The sequence below is a fragment of the Bidens hawaiensis genome, unplaced genomic scaffold (genome assembly GCF_021521415.1).
Source record: "Bidens hawaiensis isolate Kalapana, Puna unplaced genomic scaffold, B.hawaiensis_p1.1 tig00005079_1, whole genome shotgun sequence".
Classification (NCBI taxonomy): domain Eukaryota; kingdom Viridiplantae; phylum Streptophyta; class Magnoliopsida; order Asterales; family Asteraceae; genus Bidens; species Bidens hawaiensis.
The window spans coordinates 396,055-411,614 of NW_027491323.1; positions in this window are offsets into that span (position 1 = coordinate 396,055).

Genomic DNA, 15,560 nt, shown 5'->3' on the forward strand with positions numbered 1-15,560 from the left:
AGTTAATCACTGTGTTAGTGGGGACTTTCATATGTTAGCACTTAGATAATTCACATCATCACATGTTTCAGATAAGTATAGAGATATAAGCAACCATGTTTTTCACCCCAAAAGTTCGTAAAACAGTTCAGAAACTGGGGTCATGAAATTCACTGTTTAGTAGATAATCAGTAGCACGTCGGTTCAAGGTTTGTGTAACTTGTAATCACGGTTTCCTATAATCAATATTATAATAATATTAATATTTTAATATTATTATAATATCAATACTAAACTGCGCTGTATAACTAATCTGGGTATAGCTGGAACGCCCAGAAAGTGGCAATAGGCTTAGGTTGTGATGTTGTTCAATGTCTAATACTTAAAACCGAACTTGGCTCAGATTCCCATATTGGGGTCCCGGATTAGCTACGGGGGCCATTTTCCATTTATTTAGTTTGATTTGAGAAGAAACGCGCACAATCTATCCAGATTGTCCGGGTTTCTCATAGAAAAGTTCGTTTTTACTTAATTAATCCAAAAATATGAGTTTTGATCACTCTTGGTGTTTTGATATTCCTGCAGGGTCGTTAGTCGCGAACTTGCCGGTTTTTATAAAAACTGAATTTGTTTAATCTTCAAATTAGCATAATTAATTAACAGTTAATCATTAAATTATGAAAATTTAGCCACTTATCATATAAAATATTTAGATTTTAATAAAAATATTTTTGGAATTATTTACTTATTTATTAATTTATAAAAATTCATTTTATCAGCTATATTTCGCCTGAAAATAGTCCGTTTATCCCAAACAATTTCCAAAAATTCCACCAAATTTCCTGAATACTCAAATTGTGTCCCAAAAAAACTTGTATCAATTCCAGAATGTAACAAGCTCGTGCAATATTCTTTTCGGCCCAAATTCGGCTATAAAACTTCACACGAACGCATATGCACAAAACACCTTTAGACTTCTCCAAATGATCCCAAAATTCATATGTGATCAAAATAGATCAAAGGTGAGTTTCCAGAAAAAGTTCATAATTTTTGAAGTATTTTAGCTATTTTTCCCAAATAAACGTCCCAATTCGGTAATAAATTCGCCAAATATTCTCGGATGATCGAAAAATTACCAAATTTGAACAGGGACTCAATGACATGGTCCCTGATGTCCCTGAAAAATTTCAAATCCTAATAATATGCACATGACAACCGTAACCTAAACAGCCCGTAAGCGAGTGTTTCGGCATTACCTTAGCGGTTTTGGTTCGTTTCCGCCTTTCTAATCAACTTTTCAAGCTCTTGTGCTCCTATGTAGGCTAAATACAAGTCCTATATCAAAAACCAAACAAGTTTCATCAATAGAACAGCCCTTTAACTTAGGGTTTCGGCTAGTGCACAAAATCGAACTTTTGAACCGTAAAAATACCGTTTCAACCCTTTAATCCGTGTTTATGGCCAAAAAAAACTATCAAACCAGGTTCCTTACCATGTGCATGATCAAAACATGTTTATGGACCATTTTTAGGGTTTTTACATGGTTAGGAATGATTTTTAGTAATCAAACTATGTTTACAAGTGATTAAACGAGCTTTAACGAGTAAAAAATTAGCCAAAAATGAAGCTTTTTACCTTGTTCTTGCTGGGTTTTGAGAGAACCAGGTTGATGTCCAGATTTTTCCACAAGAAAATGACTTTAAAATGTCACACCCGGCCCTGAGCGGCGGAAACAGCCGGGCGCGCACGAGTGGGGATTGATAATTAAGCACGGGCCATTGCAAAACATTCAAAGATTTTTATTGCGCATGAGAAGTTTAGTACAAACACATTACATCGTTCAAAGATTACAAAAAGAAACATCCAAGTATAAAACTGAAGATTTCCTCGCCATATCCCCTTGCGCGGCGGGTAACCGTGCGCATCGAGGGGATAAAACCAAAATCTTCCAAAAAGCTTGTTTTAGATGTTCAGCGTGTGGTGCTCTAAGTGTGACTCCATGCGCTACCTAGTTATCTCCTGAAAGACACGTAAAAACATTTGAATCAGTATAAACTGAGTGAGTTCACAAGTTTTAGTAACTTGATAAAATCATTCTGAAACATTTCTGGCAACATCATTAACATCTGCTTGGTAAAATCGTATTAACACATAATTCTGACAATATTCTGATAAAAATCGTTCCGCGGTTTACGCGTGAACAAATTCTGGATACGGTGCTCGTCTATGTAAGTGGTGCAGCCACTACGAGCTAAAATAACGTAAAACCGTCCCGCGAGTTACGCGCAGACGTTTCTGGAAAACTATGCTCGTCTATGCAAAGAGGCATTGCCCCTACGAGCTAAGGATACCGTCCCGCGGGTTACGCGCAGACGTTGTGCCGGAAAACAAGGCGCTCGTCCATGCAAAGAGGCGCGACCCCTACGAGCGGGCTCAACCCCATAGTACTGCCCCATGCCAGGCACTCGTCCATGCAAAGAGGTGCGACCCCTACGAGTGGGCGGATCAAACCAGCAGTCCCTACCCTTAGAGTTCCAATGGTAAAGTGATCACTTACTCGAGTTCTAGCGCACATACATTGAAAACCTTAGATAACCGTTTGCATTGCTCATCATGAAACATAACTTAAACACATAATCGCTTTCATAGCTTGTAAGTATACCATGATAAAACATTATTTAAGTACGTGTCCCTCGCCCCGAAAGCAGTTTAAAACAGTGAAAACAGTGAAAATAGGGGCTGTGAGACTCACCTGTGGTTCTTGTTAAGGGATTAATCGAGATTCGGGTTTTCTTGGTGTTGGCCTCGGAATCGAAGGTCTAGAATACGATTAAATAACAAGTATATATATTAAGATCAAGAAATAGGAGAATATAAGGGTTGGATAGTAGGTCTCAAGGTTATATTCTTGGCTTACCTAGTAACAGGATCGGAGCTGGAAACAACGGATGCTTGGGAAAGGATTAGTGCAAGTTTGTAGTTCTTTGAAGTGTGTTTTGGGTGATAATTTAGGCTACAAATTTATAGGCAAACTCAAGGGAACACAATCCCTTGCTTTAGGGGATTGAAATCTTTTCATATTTAAATGTAATGATGATAAAGTATAGAAGTTATTATTATTTACTTAAGAGTGGAGTGGTGGATAAAAGATTTTGATTTGATTTGGACAGAACATGCAGATCTGGGGTTGGTGAAAATAGGGTGGCTGACAGTTGACTTTTCATGTTACAGTGTGCTTTTTCAGGTACTTTTGTCAGTGTACAGTAAAAAGTGGAAAATCTCTGAAACACGCTACTGTTTCCTTTCGGGCGGGAGTAATCTCCTTAACTGGAGAATAGACCAAGTGTTCTGCGCGTATAACTTGGTGCGCATAGCTTTCTGCGTATAGGTGCGTAACCTTCTCGCAGTTAGGGACTTTTGAGTTTCATTTGTAGATTCTCCAGGTGGTCTTGGTATTTCAACATAGTGATCAGTCATGTTGAAGTCAATTCCATCTTGGAGCTTCAGACAAACTAGCTCTCAACGTTCCCGCCATGCGGGTAGGTTAGTTCCCTTCCGCACGCGCATAAACGATGTAGGATGCACCCGCCTTAGCATCATGCGGGATGGTCAACCCATAGACAACATAACTTTGAAGTTACATGAAAACATAAAGCCAAAATATTCACGCATGGCGCATATAACATATGCTCACGCTGGTTCTTAACATGGTGCGCTCGCGCAGGTTGCACATAACAACTGCACGCGCTGACTAACATGGCGCGCTCGCGCAGGGCGCACATAACAAATGCACGCGCTTATCATTTACAATCAACCTAATTATTAGGTTGATTACTTAGCTTATGGGTTTGGGAAATTACCGGTTGTCACATTCTCCCCTCGTTAAACGAATTTCGTCCCGAAATTTAGGAGACGTTGCTGGCAGAAGCCATGTTCTGAAAGAGGTGTGGGTATTTTGTGCGCATCTGGTCTTCTCTTTCCCAAGTGAATTCAGGCCCACGCCTCGAGTTCCACTGAACCTTTACTAACTTGATTTTGCTTCTGCGTAACTTTTGTTCTTTCCAATCGGTTACTGCTATGGGTTCTTCTACGAAGTGCAGCTGTTTGTCAATATGAATTTCTTCCAACGGTAAAATCAACGTTTCGTCAGATAAACACTTCTTGAGGTTGGATACGTGAAACGTATCATGAACTCCACTGAGTTCGGCGGGTAGACGGAGTCTATAAGCAACTGGACCGATCCTCTCCAGGATCTCAAATGGTCCAATGTAGCGCGGATTTAGCTTTCCTCGCTTACCGAAACGTGGGACTCCCTTCCATGGAGAGACTTTCAAAAGTACTTTATCCCCTACTTGAAACTCCAACGGCTTCCTTCTCATATCAGCATAACTTTTCTGTCTGTCGCGTGCTGCCTTAAGGCGATCCCTTATCTGAAAAATCTTGTCTGTTGTTTCTTGGATCACTTCTGGACCAGTCATTTGCTTGTCGCCCACTTCAGCCCAACACAGTGGGGATCTACACTTGCGCCCATATAACGCTTCAAACGGCGCTGCCTTGAGGCTTGTGTGATAACTGTTATTGTAAGAAAATTCAACCAACGGAAGGTGGGTATCCCAACTTCCTCCAAAATCGATCGCGCATGCGCGCAGCATATCTTCCAATGTCTGGATCGTTCGTTCGCTTTGTCCATCCGTTTGGGGGTGATAAGCCGTACTCATGTCCAGTCGAGTACCTAACCCCTCTTGTAATGATCTCCAAAACCTTGAGGTGAACCGACTATCTCTATCCGAAATGATGGACACTGGGACTCCATGTTTTGAAACTACTTCTCGAATATATAGTCGGGCTAACTTTTCCATTTTATCAGTTTCTTTAATCGGCAGGAAGTGCGCTGACTTAGTTAGCCGATCTACAATAACCCATATCGTGTCGTAACCCCCAGGTGTCCTTGGTAGTTTGGTGATGAAATCCATGGAGATTTGTTCCCACTTCCACATGGGAATTTCTGGCTGTTGAAGTAACCCCGACGGCTTCTGGTATTCAGCCTTTACCTTTGAACACGTCAGGCACTTACTGACATGTGTCGCGATGGCGCCTTTAAGATTGGGCCACCAATACAACATTTTAACATCTTGGTACATCTTGTCTGCGCCAGGATGTACGGAATACCGCGTCTTGTGAGCTTCGTTTAATACCTGCTCGCGCAGTCCTCCCTTGAGAGGGACCCATATGCGGTTGGCAAAATATCGAGTGTTCCCTTTAAGTTCCAAATTCTTAATCATACCCCCAAGGGATTCAGTTTTAACAAACTCTGGTTTCAAGGCTTCTTGCTGAGCGTCTCGGATGCGCGTAGAGAGCTCTGCGTGAATTGTTAGCTTTAGGGCCTTGACCCGTAGTGTTTTTATTCGCTCCTTTCTGCTTAGCGCGTCTGCTACCACATTCGCTTTCCCCGGATGATACTTGATCTCGCAATCATAATCATTCAACAATTCAACCCATCTTCGTTGCCTCATGTTTAAATCCTTCTGATTGAATATATGTTGGAGGCTCTTATGATCCGTAAAGATTACACATTTCGTACCGTAGAGGTAATGGCGCCAAATCTTTAGCGCGAAGACAACCGCTCCAAGTTCTAAATCATGCGTTGTGTAGTTCTTTTCATTGGTCTTGAGTTGGCGCGAGGCATACGCTATAACTTTGTCTCGCTGCATAAGGACACATCCGAGTCCCTGGTGTGAAGCGTCGCAGTAAACGACGATGTCATCCGTCCCCTCTGGTAAAGATAAAATTGGCGCACTACATAACTTCTGTTTCAACATTTGAAATGCCGCTTCCTGATTCTCGCCCCAAATAAACACCTTGTCTTTCTGAGTTAGCGCGGTCAGAGGTAGAGCTATCTTGGAGAAGTTCTCAATGAAGCGTCGATAGTAGCCAGCTAGTCCAAGGAATTGCCTCACCTCAGTTGGGGTTTTTGGCGCTTCCCAGTTTTCGATGGCTTTAACCTTAGAAGGATCGACGTGTATTCCTTTCTCGTTTACAACGTGACCGAGAAAGTGAACCTCTCTAAGCCAAAACTCACATTTAGAAAACTTTGCATACAACCTTTCTTTCCTTAACAATTCCAAAATCAACCTCAAGTGTTGCTCATGCTCGGCCTTGGTTCGAGAGTAAATTAGAATATCATCTATAAACACAATCACAAACTTGTCCAAGTATGGTTTGCACACACGGTTCATCAGATCCATGAATATAGCCGGCGCATTAGTTAGCCCGAAAGGCATCACTAAGAACTCATAATGGCCATATCTGGTTCGGAAGGCTGTCTTTGGCGCGTCTTCCTCATGGACCCTAAGTTGGTGGTATCCTGACCGTAGATCTATCTTCGAATAATAACTGGATCCCTGCAACTGGTCAAATAAGTCGTCAATCCTCGGTAAGGGGTACCGATTTTTGACTGTCAGCTTATTCAGCTCCCTGTAGTCAATACACATCCGGAACGAACCATCCTTCTTCTTAACAAACAGTACTGGAGCTCCCCAAGGTGAAAAGCTTGGGCGTATGAAACCCTTATCCAAAAGTTCCTGTAATTGATTGGATAGCTCTTGCATCTCAGATGGAGCTAATCGATAAGGCGCTCGGGCTACTGGCGCAGCTCCTGGGACCAAATCAATTCGAAACTCGATTTGTCGCGGTGGCGGCAATCCGGGCAGATCTTTAGGAAAAACTTCTGGAAATTCGCGCACTACAGGTAAGTCTTCAATTCTTCGCTCATCTCCCTTCTCTATTACATGCGCCAGGAAGGCGTAGTACCCTTTCCTTAGGCACTTGCGCGCCTTTAGGCACGAAATCAGTTTCGTCGCAACTCCCTTTCTTTCCCCTTGAATCATCAAAGTTTCTCCGTTCAACAGTGGAATCCGAACCTGCTTCTCATGACAAACAATCTCCGCGAGATTCTCGACCAACCAATCCATACCTACCACAATATCGAAACTTCCCAAATCTATTGGCAACAAGTTTATATTGAACTCATGACCTCCCATGACTAATACACATTGCTCAGTCCTTTCATTCGCGCATAACTGCCTACCATTGGCTAGTTCTATAGTATAAGGTTTGTCTAGCCTACTGGTCGCTAAGCCCAGGGAGTTTTTAAACTCATGGGATATAAAACTTAGGTCAGCGCCAGTATCAAATAAGACAGATGCATAATGACCGTTAAGCAAAAACGTACCGGTTACCACATTCGGCTCTTCCTTTGCTTCACCCGCGCCGATCACAAAAGCTCTCCCGCGAGCTTGGTTTCCTTTCTGTGGGCAATCCCGACTGAAGTGTCCAGGCTTTCCGCATGCGTAGCAGCTGTCGCTCGATCCAGCTTCTCTGATGCGACAATTCATCGCCTTGTGTCCTGGTCTGCCACATTTGGCGCATTCGATTTTTGCGCATTCACCCTCGTGGTGATACTTGCATTTGCTGCACCATGGGCGAGGCCCGCTGTATCCTTTCCTTGATGGTTCCGCGGCTTGAATCGCGTAAACCCTTGTGCTTTCCTGCTTCTTGGGCGGTGGCTGCTTGAAGTCTGACCCTCGGTGGGAGTTCCATTTCCTCTTGGAGTCAGAGGTTCGCTGCTCGTTTAAGCGGGTGGTCAACATACCCGCACGAACCGTATCCTTTGTAAGGGTGATGGCTCGCGCAACCGCCTCGTCAAAGGTCGGAGGTGCGGCGGCGTTGAGCGGGACTCTAACGACAGGAGGTAACCCAAAGATGTACCTCTCGATTTTCTTTTCTTCTGTGTTTGCCATGTCTGGCACCAGCTGGCAAAGCTCGTTGAAACGATTGGTGTAGGCATCGATATCCGTTCCTACCATGGTGTGGTTCCAGAATTCTTGTTGCAAGCTCTGAATTTCCGCGCGTGAGCAGAACTTTCTCATCATCATTTCTTTCAATTCTTCCCAGGTCTTGTGAAGAGCAACTTCTCGCCCCAACGTCTTTACTTGGAGCTTCCACCAAGACGAAGCTGCTTCTTGGAACATGCAGGTCGCGTAAAGGACCTTCTGGTTTTCACTACATCCGCTGATGGAGAGAACGGTCTCCATCTTGTCAATCCAATTATAGAGCCCAATGGCTCCTTCGGTGCCTTTGAACGGCCAAGGCCTACAGGCCATGAATGTTTTATAGGAGCATCCTTTGTTCAAGGCTCCTGATTCGGGTTCTGGGGTCTCGTTCTCTTGGCGACCCTGACTAGATTCGGCCTTGCTGGCCTCATGCGTTGCAATCGCCTGCGCGATTATTTCTGCGAGCTCCTCGGGTGTCATGGTTATTCCCTTGGCTCTGGTTGGAGGCATTCTTTTCATAAAAAGAAAATATAACAAACTTAGCGCATGTACTCAGAGCACATAATGTTCTTATCTCTAGACACTGTGACCCGTGTTCCTAAGTGCGTGTGTGATTTTTCTTTTGAAAATATTCTTTTGAAAATATTCTTTGAAAAATATTTCATGCGATTCCCCAAAGGTTATAGTCTAGGTTAAAAACTTCTTTTCCTAGTTCGCTATAACCAGTGCTCTGATACCAATCTGTCACACCCGGCCCTGAGCGGCGGAAACAGCCGGGCGCGCACGAGTGGGGATTGATAATTAAGCACGGGCCATTGCAAAACATTCAAAGATTTTTATTGCGCATGAGAAGTTTAGTACAAACACATTACATCGTTCAAAGATTACAAAAAGAAACATCCAAGTATAAAACTGAAGATTTCCTCGCCATATCCCCTTGCGCGGCGGGTAACCGTGCGCATCGAGGGGATAAAACCAAAATCTTCCAAAAAGCTTGTTTTAGATGTTCAGCGTGTGGTGCTCTAAGTGTGACTCCATGCGCTACCTAGTTATCTCCTGAAAGACACGTAAAAACATTTGAATCAGTATAAACTGAGTGAGTTCACAAGTTTTAGTAACTTGATAAAATCATTCTGAAACATTTCTGGCAACATCATTAACATCTGCTTGGTAAAATCGTATTAACACATAATTCTGACAATATTCTGATAAAAATCGTTCCGCGGTTTACGCGTGAACAAATTCTGGATACGGTGCTCGTCTATGTAAGTGGTGCAGCCACTACGAGCTAAAATAACGTAAAACCGTCCCGCGAGTTACGCGCAGACGTTTCTGGAAAACTATGCTCGTCTATGCAAAGAGGCATTGCCCCTACGAGCTAAGGATACCGTCCCGCGGGTTACGCGCAGACGTTGTGCCGGAAAACAAGGCGCTCGTCCATGCAAAGAGGCGCGACCCCTACGAGCGGGCTCAACCCCATAGTACTGCCCCATGCCAGGCACTCGTCCATGCAAAGAGGTGCGACCCCTACGAGTGGGCGGATCAAACCAGCAGTCCCTACCCTTAGAGTTCCAATGGTAAAGTGATCACTTACTCGAGTTCTAGCGCACATACATTGAAAACCTTAGATAACCGTTTGCATTGCTCATCATGAAACATAACTTAAACACATAATCGCTTTCATAGCTTGTAAGTATACCATGATAAAACATTATTTAAGTACGTGTCCCTCGCCCAGAAAGCAGTTTAAAACAGTGAAAACAGTGAAAATAGGGGCTGTGAGACTCACCTGTGGTTCTTGTTAAGGGATTAATCGAGATTCGGGTTTTCTTGGTGTTGGCCTCGGAATCGAAGGTCTAGAATACGATTAAATAACAAGTATATATATTAAGATCAAGAAATAGGAGAATATAAGGGTTGGATAGTAGGTCTCAAGGTTATATTCTTGGCTTACCTAGTAACAGGATCGGAGCTGGAAACAACGGATGCTTGGGAAAGGATTAGTGCAAGTTTGTAGTTCTTTGAAGTGTGTTTTGGGTGATAATTTAGGCTACAAATTTATAGGCAAACTCAAGGGAACACAATCCCTTGCTTTAGGGGATTGAAATCTTTTCATATTTAAATGTAATGATGATAAAGTATAGAAGTTATTATTATTTACTTAAGAGTGGAGTGGTGGATAAAAGATTTTGATTTGATTTGGACAGAACATGCAGATCTGGGGTTGGTGAAAATAGGGTGGCTGACAGTTGACTTTTCATGTTACAGTGTGCTTTTTCAGGTACTTTTGTCAGTGTACAGTAAAAAGTGGAAAATCTCTGAAACACGCTACTGTTTCCTTTCGGGCGGGAGTAATCTCCTTAACTGGAGAATAGACCAAGTGTTCTGCGCGTATAACTTGGTGCGCATAGCTTTCTGCGTATAGGTGCGTAACCTTCTCGCAGTTAGGGACTTTTGAGTTTCATTTGTAGATTCTCCAGGTGGTCTTGGTATTTCAACATAGTGATCAGTCATGTTGAAGTCAATTCCATCTTGGAGCTTCAGACAAACTAGCTCTCAACGTTCCCGCCATGCGGGTAGGTTAGTTCCCTTCCGCACGCGCATAAACGATGTAGGATGCACCCGCCTTAGCATCATGCGGGATGGTCAACCCATAGACAACATAACTTTGAAGTTACATGAAAACATAAAGCCAAAATATTCACGCATGGCGCATATAACATATGCTCACGCTGGTTCTTAACATGGTGCGCTCGCGCAGGTTGCACATAACAACTGCACGCGCTGACTAACATGGCGCGCTCGCGCAGGGCGCACATAACAAATGCACGCGCTTATCATTTACAATCAACCTAATTATTAGGTTGATTACTTAGCTTATGGGTTTGGGAAATTACCGGTTGTCACATAAAAATATCTTGAACTTTTTTTATATTTAAAGGAAACTTAGGGGGGAGGGGTTTCCCCTATTGCGGCCGCCCCAAAAGGTGGGGTCCATGGGCCCCCCCTCATGCTCATTTGTCTCTTTTCTCGTACCCTTAGGTGAAATCCAGACCCCAAATTTATTTCGGGTTCGGTTTTTGGTGCGAAAACTTATCAGGTGCGACAAACAGCGCAAACACGAGTGTTTTTCGGCTAGTTTTGTGTAAAATTATAAAAACATACTATACGTTTGTAAAAATCGAAAATATTTTCATGGATCGCTTAAAACATTTCAATTAAGTGGTTAGTAAGTCTTTTTCGGCTTAACGGATGATACAATGCTTGGTTTGTAACTATCTTTCGCGTTTAAATCTATAGCGGGTAGTTAAACGAGCATGTTTTCGTTTAACTTGTTTGCTATCGAACTAAGGCCATATTACTAATGTTTTAGCTTGTATTAACCATATATCACTTATAGATGGCCCCCTGAGATATCGGGGTCATAACCCGACCCGTTCGGTTAATCGTTCGTTTGTTACGCAAAAAGCGTTTATTTGCTTAATCGGTAAATATGTACTGAGGTGTACCTTGTTTTGTTTCAAATGTCACAACTAGCCACATCAATAATAATATGTGTCTTGGGCATAACGAGTCCAACAATCTCCCACTTGCACAAGATACATAGAAGATTGATGCAAGTAGCAAATACCGCCTAACTACGGTTTACTACCCCTAATACGCATGATGAAGTGCCATTCAATAATATCATCTCCTTCAAGTCCCTTACTTGAAATGATTTAGGTACACCTATCATTTATCATTTTGCCTCAGATGTCATGTCAAATCCAGAGACACAGAGTGATCATTCTCTGTTGATTTAACTTTTCAGGCCTTAGACATCTTACTCTCAACGAATAAGAGGGACAAATCCCCTCTTGACTACATACGTCTCTCACAATCACCTTGTACTAAACCTGCTCTTAGCCTTATGTACTGTCATGTTTTAGAGCAGCGAAGAACTAAGTCAAAGTATAATACTTGGTGAATATCAAGACCCAATATGTATCTCAGGTCGGAGGATACTATGATATTCGCCTTTACTCAAATTTACTTATGATCAATCACAAGGATTCCATGTAGTAACATTTGAGAGCGGGTCAGTCCAATATTTATATCCCATAAATATCTAGGAACCTTGGCAGCAACCCTTACTCTATATTTATATCCCATGAATATCCACCAATCCAAGTTCATAATAACCTTACCTTCATATTTGCTCCCACAAATATGAGCTACTACGGACATTTAGAATAAGTAACTTATTCACGGATTTAAACATGCTAAAATGGAACATAATTCAAAATCTCATAATAATAAACCATAATCATAGGAATGAGTCATAATAACAATTGTTCTGATATCCAAATACAAAATTCGATCATAACCAATCACTAGAATATCGAAGTCCTAAGGCACAAGTATGACCCTCATGCTTTGGCCTTTCAAGGAGCTTCGTGAGTGGATCCACAATATTTTGATCGGTGTGAACTTTGCGAATACATATCTTTCCCTTATGTAGTTGAACCTCCGCTCAATGTGCCTCGTCTTTTGATGTGCACGAAGTTACTTGATTTGAGCAATCGCACCTTCGTTGTCACAAAAGATCTCTAGAGGGTCCTGAATGGTACAGACCACCCCTAGGTCGGCAATGAATTTTCTAATCCACGCAGCTTCTTGAGCTGCCAATAAGGCGGCAATGTATTCTGATTCCGTGGTGGACAAAGCTACCACATCTTGTTTTGAGCTCTTTCAAGAAACTGCCCACCATTCATAACGAAAACGTATCCCGATTGTGATCTAGAATCATCTCAATCGGTTTGGAAACTTGAATCCGTGCAACCCTTTACAACGAGTTCCTCTTCACCCGAACCGTATATTAGAAACATATTTTTAGTCCTTCTAAGGTATTTCAATATACTCTTAACCGCCATCTAATGGCTACTTCCTGGATTATGTTGGATCTACTTGTCATGCTTAAAGCGCATGACACATCCGGTCTAGTGCATACCATTGCATACATGATAGATCCAATAGCCGATGCTTATGGGATCCCATTTATTCTATCTTACTCTTCCTTCGAGCTTGGACATTGAGACGCACTCAATATGGTTCCTCTTTGAATAGGTACCAAACCTTTCTTAGAGTTCTCCATCTTGAACCTCTTCAAGATTTTGTCAATGTATGCACTTTGGTTTTAACCTATCAACCGCCTTGATCTATCCCTATAGATCTTTATTCCCAAAATATAGGTGGCTTCACCAAGATCCTTGATAGAAAAACAACTTCCAAGCCATGCTTTTACTCCTAAGATGGTCTTGGAAAGCATCACTTAGGTATTCACCCCCTCTATCCGAATGACGTACTTTGATGGTTTTATTGAGTTGATTTTGTACTTCATTTTGGAAGTCTTTAAACATTTCAAAGGCTTCATCTTTGTGTCTTAACAAGTACACATACCCATAACGACTATATCGTCGATAAAAGTAATGAAGTATCTTTCACCATTCCTTGTCATTGCCTTAAAGGGACCACATACATCCGAATGTATGATACCCAATAAGTCTTTTGCCCCTTTATTTGTTCCATTAAAGGGGTCCTCGATCATTTTCCCTAGTAAACAAGACTCACACTTATCAAATGAATCATCTTCACTTGATTCCAAAAGACCATTCTTTTGAAGTGTATGTATGCGATCTTTGTTTATATGACCAAGGCGACAATGCCAAAGATAAGTATTACTCAAATCCATTTTGAGTTTCATGGTGCTTGATTGGTACAACGTGTTATCAAATGATATGTTATCATGAACTAATTCATAAATGCCATTAGACGGCATTGCTTTAAGATAAAAGACATTATTCATGAAAACACAAATACAATCATCCATAAACTTAAAATCATAACCATATTGTCTTAACAAAAAAACAGAGATAATGTTCCTAGTCAAACTAGGAGCATACAAAATGTCTTTCAAAATAACTTCCAAACCATTTGGAAGTTTCAATGTGTAGTCTCCTCGGGCTTCGACAACAACCTTTGCTTCGTTGCCCATGAAGAGACTAATATCTCCTTTCTTGAATCCTTCATTTCCCTTGAACCCCTACAAGAAATTGCAAATATGAGTTCCACATCCGGTATCCAATACCCATGTGTTAGAGGAAATAAGATTAAGATCAATATGAATCATGAAAGTTGTACCCGAGGTTTGCCCCGCATCCCTCTTAGCTTTCAACTCTTTGAGACAGGTTGGACAATTCCTCATCCAATGCCCAATCTCCCCACATCCAAAGCATGGATCCTCCGAGCTAACCTTTAGCTTCTTGGGTTTGGGTGGTTCCACTTTAGCCTTTCCCTTGACTTGTCCCTTACCCTTGGCAACCTTTGCCTTGGGTTCCTAGTGATGCCTCTTCTTATTGCCTCCCTCATTGATCTTGAGAACAGGTAAAACCTTTTTACCCATTCCCGTCTCGGTCGTCTTAAGCATTGCGTGAAGCTTACCAATGCTCTTGTCCCACCCATTCATGTTATAATTCATAACAAATGTCTCAAACCTTTTATTTAAGCCATTTAGGATCAAATCCGTGGCTAACTCGTTTGAGACGCGACAATTAAGGCGCTCGAGACGATCAATGTGGCTTTTCATCTTAAGTACATAAGATTAAACCGATTGGGTTTCCTCCATACAACATGCATGAAGCGCTCGAACCGTTTCAAAGCGTTCCACCCTAGCTTGTGTAAGGAACATTTCCTTAAGTTGGGTGATCATGTCGTATGCCCCATGAAGTTCAAAAGCCTTTTGAATCTCGGGAATCATACTTCCCAACATGAGGCAAGAAACTTTCACCGAATCCTCATTGTGCTTAACCCAATCGTTATGGTCTTGGACATCGTCAACACTGGGTTCATTGGGAATAGGATCCTCTAATACGTAGTATTTCTTTTCTTGCTTGAGAACGATTCTCAAGTTTCGATACCAATCCATAAAGTTGGTATAGTTTAGACGATCCTTGTCAAGAATAGATCTTAGTGATAGGTTATTGACGGGTGGAATAATAACGTTAGGTGGATTGTTGATTTCGGCCATCTATAAACATAACAAAGCTCAATTCTAGTATTTTCAATATCAATTATTTTAATCGTTAATACCCTTTTATGTCTCCAAGACAATTAATGATTAAAATCTAAAACCCAACGTTACATTCAAATAGTAGTTGGGTGACCATTATCCTACTATTTAAATTAACAAGGTAGTCAACGTTTGACGATTGCAACCCTTTGCAACTTCTAGTTTTATGGGATCAGTTAAACATCGGTCGGCATGTTTAATCCCATCAACACCATTGTACGCCATGCTTGGTGACCCTATTCACATGGTTTTCAATTTAAGTCGTCCTACTTACACACACGTGTGAGTTTACACATACAAGTGGTTAGGTGACCTTTATCCCACAAATATGGAAAACCCACCTCAAACTCACAAGTTTCCTCTAATGCGGTTGGGTGACCTTTATCCCACACCGAGTTCCCAAGTATTTCGAGTGTCGTATAAAAGGATGGTGTTCAACTTATTTTATAAAATGGATTTTAGTTTTCTAAATTCTAGATTGGAAAACCTTTTATGTACCTTTCATTTGCATGCATTCAAATGTATGGTACTAAGTTGAAAACCCCATTTTTCAAAGTTCCTATTAATAAAACCCATTTTATTATGAAATCATTAGCCATTAATAAAACCAAATTTTATTACCTAATGATTTCTAAGGAACC